This window comes from Cynocephalus volans, chromosome 8 (assembly GCF_027409185.1).
Source record: "Cynocephalus volans isolate mCynVol1 chromosome 8, mCynVol1.pri, whole genome shotgun sequence".
Taxonomy (NCBI): Eukaryota; Metazoa; Chordata; class Mammalia; order Dermoptera; family Cynocephalidae; genus Cynocephalus; species Cynocephalus volans.
This window is the reverse complement of record NC_084467.1, coordinates 134035204-134046289: the sequence shown is the minus strand read 5'-3', so window position 1 is coordinate 134046289 and position 11086 is coordinate 134035204.

Genomic DNA, 11086 nt, shown 5'->3' with positions numbered 1-11086 from the left:
ACTCCCACACACATACCTCTCCTTTTTCAGTAACTGTGGGTCTGTCCACCTGCACACACTTCTCTCAGCTACCAAAGTGAGGTTTAGTGATGTTAGCGGTGGAATGATCCTATCTACACACCACTGGTACATGGGTCCCTGCTCCTTCCTCTGTAATCTGTGTGAATTTAGAAGACTATCTTTTCTATTTTGAGATATGGTAAAGACAATAAAAGCTTTGTTATTTGACAAGTGAAGGGAAATAGTGGTGCCTTCATATACTCACTTGCATTTAATGAAAAAACTAAGTAAACTAAGAGAAATCCATGCTATTATTTCTTTCTGTTATTTTTCCTTATAGGATTGTATAAGGGAATCAAGGAGTAGTGATTTTTCAAAATCTTTTTTGTATATAAAAATCATGTGAGAAGAAGACCTAATTAAACAAATTCTAGTATTTCTAATTGTTTCCTCCCATTTTGCTTTTTATCAAGATCTGAATTGAAAATATGCTGGTTTCTGGAACTTTATCATTATTGAGGAATCATATACAAAATTGTTATTTTTTTTTCCTTTTTTAACTATTTAGAAATGGTCAGTTTCCTGAACTTTAGTGAACTTCATTATTATTTTAAAAGTGGTATTGTTAAGATAATTACAACAATACTATGTGGTCACTGAAAAAAGTCAAACTACCCAGAAGTTTATGAGTAGAAATTGTTATCCTATTTGTCTGTCTATCCTGTCTCATTCCCATCCTCCATGGAAACCACTGTGAGCAGTTTGGTGTTAGACTTGCAGACCTTTTTAAACACACACACACACACACACACACACACACACACACACACACTCTCTCTCTCTCTCTCTCTCTCTCTCTTTCCCCACACAATTTTTAAAAAAAATAAAGATAAATACAGGTTTTAAAAATAGTATGCATACTGTTCTGTAATGTGCTGTTTTTAATCAATAGTCTATTGTGCACATTATTCATATTAGTAAATGTAGAGTTATGTCATCCTTTTAAATAGCTGCTTAGTATTCCATAGTGAGGATATATATTATTTCCTTATTAGTGAGCTTATTCACATAAATTTTATTGATGTGCCTCTGTGTGACAAACTCTGTACAACACAGGGAATACAATGTTGAGCAAAACCCTAAAAATCTAGTGTGTGTGGAGGGGCAGACATTAATCAAATACACAAAACCATGCTAAACTTGCCATGTAAGCTGTAAAGGGGCAATTTAACTCAGGGAGGTCAAGAAAGGCTTTCCCGAGGAAAGATCCTTAAGCCTCTTTCTGAAGATAAAGGCTTTTAGGAATTTAATTCTAGGAATTTGAGTAGAGAAAAAAGGGAGGAATATTTCAGGATCCTGTGGCTAATGAAAGCCTGGTGAATCAAAGGAGCTAAAAGAAGGCTGATGGGGCTGAAGCTGGAGAAATGAAGGCAGGCGTTATGAGACGAGGCTGGAGGTGGGGACCAGATTAGGCAGGGATTTGAAAGTAAGTTATTAGAGTTTTGACTTTACCCTAAAAGCAATGGATGCAGTGTTCTAAGCAGGGGTGTGGCAGGGCAGCATGACCAGAATGGCATTTTGGAATTATCTCTTCAGCTATAGTGAGGAGCACAAAGGAGAGGAACAGACCAATTAGGAGTCCATTAAAGTCCAAATGAGAGATCGTCATAGCTTAGACAGAGGTGGTGATGATGAGAAGGAGAGAAATGAATCGCAAGGAGAGCTGTGCAGGAGGTAAAAGTGAAAGGACTTGATGTTAGATTGGACATGGGGTGGAGAGTGGGGAAGGAGAGGGAAACATCAAGATGACTCCCAGCTTCCTGGATAGATGTTTGAGAGGAGGAACATCAAAAGAGAATTGGTTTTGGCAGTGGAGAGGGGTGTGATGGGACAGAAGATTAAGTTTTGTACATATTGAGATAACCAAGAGATGTCAAGTGTCTGTCTGGTGCTGAGAAGAGAGGTGTGGCCTAGAGATACAAATTTGGGAGTCATTTGCATAGAGGCGATGTTGACATCATAGAGGTGGTGTGGCTGAGATTACCCATGGAGAGTATTGAAAGTGAGGAAGGAAGAGGCTATAGACCAGCCTTGAACATCTTTCCTTTCAACAGAACTATGAAATCTTTCATGACTGTGCTGTGGACCACTGAGACTGTCTTAGAGAAGGGTAGTTTGGGGATTTAAAATAAGTGACAAGAGGTTATGAGGAAGGCTATATTGCACAAAAGGCACCGTCCTCTTGATAGAGGGCTAGTGACTGAGGCTGTATCTTTGATCTTGGGCTAGGCTCATCTTTTTACTTATTTCATGTGAAAAAGAAGGATAATAGCATATTTTTTCTACTTGCATAGGTCATGTGAGGGTCAAGTGAGATAATGCATGTGAAAGTGCTTTGCAAATTGTCATTTTCATTATAGATTACAAAGTTGCCTTGCACCAGTGTGTTTAAATTCATTTCAGAGCTGAAGCAAAAGTGTGTGCTTTTCAGCCTATGCTGGGCTGACAGGGAGCAAAGAATTGTTTGATTTTTTAAAAATGTCCCTCAAATACATGTTTTTACATTTTAGCTGAAGTCATTGTGCTCTTTTATGCAGAATAATAGACGAAGTGATGATCTGATATACCTCAAAGACATACAGAGACAGACAAGGTCTAGAGAAGGATACCTAAATTGATCAAGAGGGGAGAAAGTGTTCTTTGTGAGGGATGATAAAAGAATTAAGGCTCTTCATTCTGGAAAGACACAGGCTGAGAGGGGAATATGATTGAAATTTATAAAATAATGAAAATCATAGGATAAAAGTATGAACTTATTAAATCCCAGAGTTTAAGAACTAGGAACAACTGTATTATTTTAAAGAAGTAGTTTTAAGGCAAAGTAAAAATAGCACTTTTTAACTGGGAGTAGTAAGCATATAGAACTTAATACTCTCAAAGTTTGCTAGGGCCAAAATCAAATATTGTAAGAGAAGGATTTATATTGTTGGAGGATAGCTTCATAGGAGACTATAAAATGAAACTAAAACTATTTGGTTAAATCTCCCTAATCTTGGAGGATGACACCATAGGGAGTTGACTATTAAGATTTCCTGTCCCTATATTGCATGCTTGTCCAAATCAGGACTCCTGAAAGGACATGCTGGAGAACAGAATGCACAGAATTTGGGTTCAGAGGGTCTGGCTGCAAGTTCTTTTCCCAGTTTACTCCTCTGAAAGAAAAAAAAAAAAAGGAAGAGTGTCAAGATGGTGGTATAGCCGATCCCCAGCATTACTCTCTCCCACAGTCGATCAATTGACAACTATTAAAAAAGCTATGACTGCCAAGCTGGGACCCCTAGAGCTCAGGGGAAGAGGAGGAGAGACCTACGGAGTGCATGAAGGCAGGAGAAGCTGCTATGAGAGAAAGAAAGGACCGCCCCAACTGTTTCCAGCCCTGGCTGCATCAAGGCTGGCACTGGTGAGTACATGGAACAGGAGCTGGCAAAAGCTGCTGCTGTACCCTTTGTATGAAGTTGTTTGGAGGCTGCAGGGGAGAGGAGGGTCTTGGTGGATCCCAGGCCAGCAAGACCACTGACAGGGTTCTTGTGGACCCTTGTAGGAGGGAGGGGCCACAGACAACAGAAAAAAGGAGCCACTCAGAGGCTGGTGAGTCATCACAAGGAACTGGAGCACAGCTGGTGCCATGTGAAATGTTTGGAGTATGGGTGGTGGGGGAGACAGGCCCACTGGGGGAACACTGGGGCACAGCAAGGACAGCTGATCTGCCCTCCAATCAGGACAGGCCCACTTAGTGGAGACTGGTCAGAAATATAGATCTGTAGGGGATACAGTTTGCTGAAAAGACTCAGGCCCAGACCAGAGTTTCCATACAACCCAGGTGTTTTGGACCTTGCAAGACCTGGAAGAACTTAAAAGGTCAACAATTAAAACCTGAGCTGCACAGAAAGCCTTCCCCAGGGAATCAGCAGCAAAGCAGCACTTTAGCTCAACCACAGAAGCTCAAGTGCTGGTTCCCACAGGAAGTTCCCCCATTTTAGAAGTAAGCAAAGGACAACCAATTGGTTCCAGTGCAGAGTTTAAGTGGTGGGGGCAGTTAATAATCCAACACAGAAGTGAAAGAAAATACAAAACACCCACAGATCAGAGACAAAGTTCTGATATTAACCAGTAAAGGTCACCTATAAATCTTGGAAGAGCCAGAACCCCACAGGCCCACGAGCTGGAGTGGGGTGGGGCTGAGGGCCTCAGTCATGTCCCGTGATGTTCACATCCAGCCCAGTGACAACCGAGCCACTGCTGGAAACCCCCCAGGCTCCTGAGCCAGAGTGGGGGGAGCCCGTGGACCTCAGCTATGCCCCCCCACCCTCCACAACCTGGCCAGTGAAGCAGCTGGCTATAGGACAGCCCTGCACACCCTTCGTTACCTACCCCCCTCCTAACCTGTCCCCCCACTGCTCTGCAACAACGTCTTTGAATGAAAAAAAAAAGTAAATAAAAAATAATAAAGACGTAAACTATTAAATAATCCAAAAAAACCAAAAAAACAAAAAAACAAAAAACAACAGGGGGGCGGGGAGGTAATATCAACATTAAAATCTGCCTAACTATTGTGAGATTCAAATGAAGTGATGTATCTGGAAGTGTTTTGTCATTGATACACAGATATTATCCTTATGAATGTGAGAATTTCCTCTTTTATTAGCATTTCCAGTTCTCTGCCCACCAGGTGGGTTGATCCTCACCTTGCCCTTCCCTGACCTTGGCCTCCTAAGGGAGCAGGATTTGCCAACTCAGAAATGAAAGAGAGTGCTGAGGGCAGGGAGCAATCTTCATCCTTTAGGGAGGTGGAGAGAATGCGGTCACCTCTTCTCTCATCCCCTTGCCCCTCTCTGGAAAGATCTGTTGGGAGAACTAAAGGTAGGGAGAACTTTGCAAGAATCTCTCTTCTCCTTTGGATGTTTGGAGTGGTAAGATGCCACTTAATGGATGAAAGTGTTTTGGTCTCTGGGGGATTTTGAGGGTTCCTTTGGATCTTAGGAATCCTAAAAAAGGACAGTACAGGGGCCAGATGAGAAAAACCTTGGGGCACTGGTTTCTTACGGCTTCTTATAGGATTAGGATCAAGGGAGAGAGAAAAATATGACCATGAAATTTCCCTTCCAGATGGCCATTGCAATTCATGATAGCAGGAAAGCTGGTGGTACATGTACAGCATCAGAAGGAACAGACCGCTTGGTACCAAGAACCTGTCATTCCTTTTCTCTGTAAGTTGTATCCATTCAGGGCCCAGCTGAAGGCTCATTTCCTCAGTGAAACCAGCTCGTATTGATCTTGCTCCCAGAATTCCCGTAGCACACAATTCAGCCCTTGGGTATCTATATATTTGAATAGTTATTGCATTGTATGTGCTAGTCTCAACCTTCAGTAATGTTCAACAAATGTGAGCACTTGATATGACCCAGACCCTGGCTTAGAGATGCAACCAGGGAGTAAATTCCTTGGACTCAGGATCTGTATCTGATACTTTTTCACCAGTGCGGGAAAGAACCTGTCTTGCCTCAGAACCAAGGGAAACCTCTTGTTCTCCTGTGCTGCCTTTGACATGTGACTTAGTGGTATGCTTTGCAGGAACCTCTCACTTTGAGGGAGCCATATTTGTAAGGGCCAGAATTCCTCATTCCTGGTATCTGTGAATTGTTGGGAAAATTGTGTGGGGTGTTTGTATTTTTGCTGACTTGTCTCAAAAAACATAAAGCGGTGCTCAGAATATCTTTCTCAATAAGGACAGCATCATTCACATGTCTGTTAGTGCCTCTTTCATGTAACATGGTGATTGTTTAAAAGATTCCCCTTCCTTTCCATTTGTTTTGAAAATTGCAAAAGCCAGCGGTAGAAGCTGGGACAGGCTCACTGAATTTCTTTCTCCGTTTATTCTCTGAAAAAAGGGTCAAGGGCAATGTCTATCTGAAGGCTGATGTAGGAAAGTGGCTCTAGTACCTGCCTGTCTTCTGCCTTCCGTTTCTGCTCATGTCTCAGGTCCACTTTCTCATGTAGAGTGCAGGCCACCCTTCTCAGCTCAGATGGGACAGTTCTCAGGAACCACTGTGACCCATGAGGGACCCCTCCCTGCAGCTTCCAAGTCAGGGTCAATAATCTAGTTCTTTCTATTGAACAGTTCTCTTTTGACTTCAGCTTGTAAAATTTCTGATTTATGTATGTATTTATTTCATTTTTATTCTCTCCCTTGCTTTAAAGGTTATATTTTTAATCACAAGGAGACCTTGTGATCCTCTTCTCACTGACCTAGATATTTTAAGAGCAGATATTTTAAGAGACTGACAGTAGCTTTTCATCTGGGGATACAGGCCGGCTCTCAGAAGCCGATGAGCTAAATGTAATAATAAAATATTAATCCTATTTCCCACACATGAAACACTTGCCTTGTTTTTCCTTACCTATCCACACCTACTCATCCAGTGCATTGTAGAAAAAGCCATGGAGTTGGGGATAAAACTTGAGTTCTATTCCTGACTTGGGAACGTACAAGCTTTCTGACTTTGGGTGAGTCAATTCATATATTAGTCCTTTTTGTGTTGCTATAACAGAATACCTGGGACTGGGTGATTTATGAAGAAAACGAAATTTATTGCTTACAGTTTCTGAGGCTGGGAAGTCCAAAGCCCATCTGGTGGTGGCGATAATGACTTGGGTCTCGCATTGCAAGATGGTGGAAGCAGAGAGAGAGAGCAAGAGAGAGACAGAATCTCCTCCTCTTTTAAAGCTCTCAGAACCACACCTGTGACCACCATTTTTAATCCATTCACTATGGCATGGTCCTACAATCCAATCACCTCTTCAAGGCTTCGCCTTTCAAATACCATGATAGGATTTCCCACCCTTTTAACAGTCACGGGGGGACTAAGTTTCTAATAAATAAAACTTGGGGACACAATTCAAGTTCAAGTGAGTTTTGGAGGGACATAATTCAATCCACTACACTTCATGTCTGTGAACCTTGGTTTCTTTATCTGTAAAATGAGGATGCTGAGAATCTCATGGAGTGAAGGTGGAGGGTTTAGGATCCAGCCAGCTGGTGACTTGCATACACCCAAAGAAATACTTACCAAACTCCAGAAAGCCCTGTTTGAGTAATCGTGTAATCATTAAACTCTCTTATATTTGAATATCTATATTATTGATGCTATCTACACCCTACAGTTGAACAATGAACTATACCTTGTCTTTAATATGTGGCTGTGATTTTTTTATATCCGCATCTGGTGGATAAGTTCTTTGCAGGATGGTGCTGTGCATTTTTCTTTTCCTGTATCAACATTGCAATAATAGGCATTTAATCTTTGGTAATTGATAGTTGTAATACATTACCCATTTAACTAAATTCAGGTTCTGTAGCACAACAAGTGTTATTTTCTTTGTTTTTGTATCTCTGCAGTTTCACTACTTGTTGCTAATGGTGAGATAGCAGGAAATATTTTAGGCTTTCATTACCTTGCCAATTTGTGGCTTCTCATCAATATAAGTTGTATGTGTATTCAAAGTCCTACTGAGCTGCCACGAACAGAAGGTTTGTTTGAATTGTTTATCCACTATGAGGGTGGGTTTTCTCTGAATCGGCATTGTTTTCTCACTTAGGCATGTTTGATGAAGGCCCACCACGCTGCATGTGTGACTGGTGAGACCGTCTTTTCTCCTGCCTAGACACTGAGGTCTACAAAGGAGACCTATTGCTGACCCTCTTCTTGCTGTGACAGGTTCTCTGCGGATTTAATAGTGGCCGAAAGATCCTGTGTTCTTTGGGTATGAACACCATTCCCAGCTGTCACATCCCTTTCATGAACTGCCTGTTGTGGGTTGAATTGTGTCCCCTCAAAAGATACATTGACATCCTAGCCCTTGGTACCTGTGAATGTGACCCTACTTGGAAATAGGGTCTTTGCAGAGGTAAGCAAGTTAAGATTCATTCATAGTGCGTTAGGGTGGGCCCTAAATCCAATGCCTGGTATCCTTACAAGGACTGAGAGATTTGGACACACGCAGGGAGAAGATGGCCATGTGAAGAGCGAGGCAGAAATAGGAGTGATAAAGCCACAGCCAAGGGATGCCAAGGATTGACGGGAGCCACCGGAGACTTCAGAGGATGGCCCTGAGGACATCTTGATTTTGGACTTCTGGACTCCACAACTGTGAAAGAATAAATTCCCGTTATGTGTAGTAAGTTGTTACAGCAGCCACACGAAAGTAGTACGCTGCCTAAGAGTCTAAACAAAGTACAAAAGGAAGGTGCTAATTAGAATCGGTACACGTGAGGGGCGTCCCCCATGTCCCCAGGAGCAAGCTGGGCATCACTCAGAGCAAAAATATGAGGGGGGGGCATTCATAAAGAGGCTGAGGATATAGGAGAAGGGCCGGGGGTCTGGAGAGTGGGAGACGAAGTCAAATAAGGAGCTGCACAGAGCTGTGTAGGGAGGGGGCCTGGAAGTCTGGTATGCAGGTAATCACCAGTGAAGGCATGACCAATTAGTACCAAGGCCTCTCACAGGAAGGTGGGTAATTGATTAAAAAAAAGTTTAGGACTCTACTTTGATTATAGTTGTATTTGAAAGTAAAAGACAAACATTTCTTTTTAAAAAGTTATTTAAAAGAACAGTTCTATAATTCAGATATTATACTGAAATTAGTCATTTTCCCTAATATGTAAGTTTAAAATTGGGAGCTTCTTCCAGGGTAATAAACATATATATTTTATATATATATATATATATATATACACATTTAAATACATATACATATATATACATTTAAATACATATGTATATGTATTTAAATACATATAAAATATATACCTTCTTTCATGTTCATAAAACAGTCCTTATGGTTACTGGGCACTCTTAATTTTCTATAATTTCCCTAATTAAGAAAAACGACTCTGTGTTGTCCATATAACTAAGATAATGTAATGTCAAAGTACATTCATATACATCCTTTTCTTTTTCTTTTTTCTTTTTTGCTACTGGCCAGTACAGGGATTGAACCCCAGACCTTGGTATTATCAGCACCACACTCTATCCAACTGAGCTAACCGGCTAGCCCTTACTTCCCTTTGTTTTAATTAAAAAAATGTGGCCAGGAAATACATAGAGACCTCTCCTGTGTTCTAGTTAGGTAAAATATGTTGGTTACTTGTTCATTGATCAGTAAGAGCTTTTATTTTCCACTTTCTGGCTCTGTTGCTGAAATGCAAGAATTGGTCAGTCAATTCCAAATCCCTTCCTCCTTTCCTCAACCAGCATTTTACCAAATTATTTCTGAGTCACCCCTGGAGGAATTACCTGACACAATATGTTTGCAACATCTCTGTGTGGGCATGTGCTCTGGGTCCCTCCCTCTGATGGGTGTGAAGATGTGACCCACCTCTGGCAACAATCTCAAAAAAGGGGAGGGCTGTATGAGATCCGGGCTAGAAGAGTGTTTTACTTTACTCTTTGGCATGGCTTGTCTATTCCAAATTAGTACAAAACATCTTTAGAATTCTTGAGTATGTAAGGAACAGAGAGAAGAGAAACCCAAATTTATTTAAGATTCGGCAGAGGGCTCAGAAACATTAGAGTTCAGGCAAGTTACCACTTGTCAATAATTTTTACATAATAAAAACAGTTTTATTATTTCTTCTGATTACATAAATAATTTTCCTGAAAAAAATTGATATATACATAAAAATAGAGAGGATAAGATAAAAGTCACCTGGAATTCTACCACTTTAAGATATCTAATTAACACTTTTGTAAATTTACCCATAGTTCTCTTTAAACACATACACTATTCACAGACGGACAATTTTACGGGAATGGGATGTAATAAACGCTGTTTTATGGCAAAGCTTTTTAAAACAGTTACTTCCACCCCCACCCATCGCCCTCGTGCACCCTCTCACTTGAGCAAAGGAAATATTATTAACTGCCAGGCATGTACCTTTTATATACGTTTATCTATAAAGGTGTGTAAATACTCATATATGAACTTATATAATTACCTGTATGCCTGTAAAATGGCATATGGGATAATATACTTTTTTACTCAATAATGTCATAGAAACCCCTCAAGTCAGCTGGTATAACTCTAACATTTGAATTTGTTATTAGAAATTCTAATGTTTTACAACATAAATGTCTAATTTTTTATTTAATCATTTCCCTATTCATGAGCATTCACCTTTTCAGGTTTTTGCTACTCCAAACTAAACATTTTTTAATGAACGAACATTCATAATGCTACGAGTCCCTAAGTTTTACTTTTTCAATTTCTAAACCTGATTTTTTTTTTCAGTCAGTTATTAACCTGCTGTCATGATTGTTTAGAAAGGCAATATAATACAGAGGTTCTCCGTGGAATTCTCATTTACACACATGAAGGGGTATGTGTGGTTTCTTTCTGTAATTTCAGGTAATGTGCTCTTCTATTCAGACCTTCTCAATATGGTGGTCAGATCTTGTTTCCAGCCCCTGGAGCTACATACTAACTCATTCCGTCAGGAAACTGCTGCTGAAGCAGAAAGGTTCTGGGCGGCTGACGTGGCATCACAGTTTCCAGTGTCTGCCAGCTGTGAGTAACAGCAGGCTGTCATGATGGGATATAACAGCAGCAGCAGCAACTCCTGATTTAGGGACAAAAGATGTGAGTACTTATTTTCACCATTAACCAATTAACCTAAATGAATCCCAAACTGAAGACTGCTAAGAAGGAATATAATGCCCACTGGAGACCCTTCTAAGAGGTTCATTTGAGAAACATTTGGTCTTAACCAGAGTAGAAAGGCATTAAGCCAGCACATGGTTTCAGCAAAATGAAGAACTTCACAGGGTCTTATTTGAAAAAACTAACTTTTACTGTGGATAATGCCACTTTCAAACCCCAACTCTTTGCAGTGCCCGCGTACTCTGGCAGGGGCTGGCCTCTGTGGGATGGACTGCATTGCTAATATGCAAAAGGACATATGATTTCAACTTACATAAAAATTTTAGACAGGTTTGATCATTGGAAGATGAAAGGAGGCTTAGCAGTTACA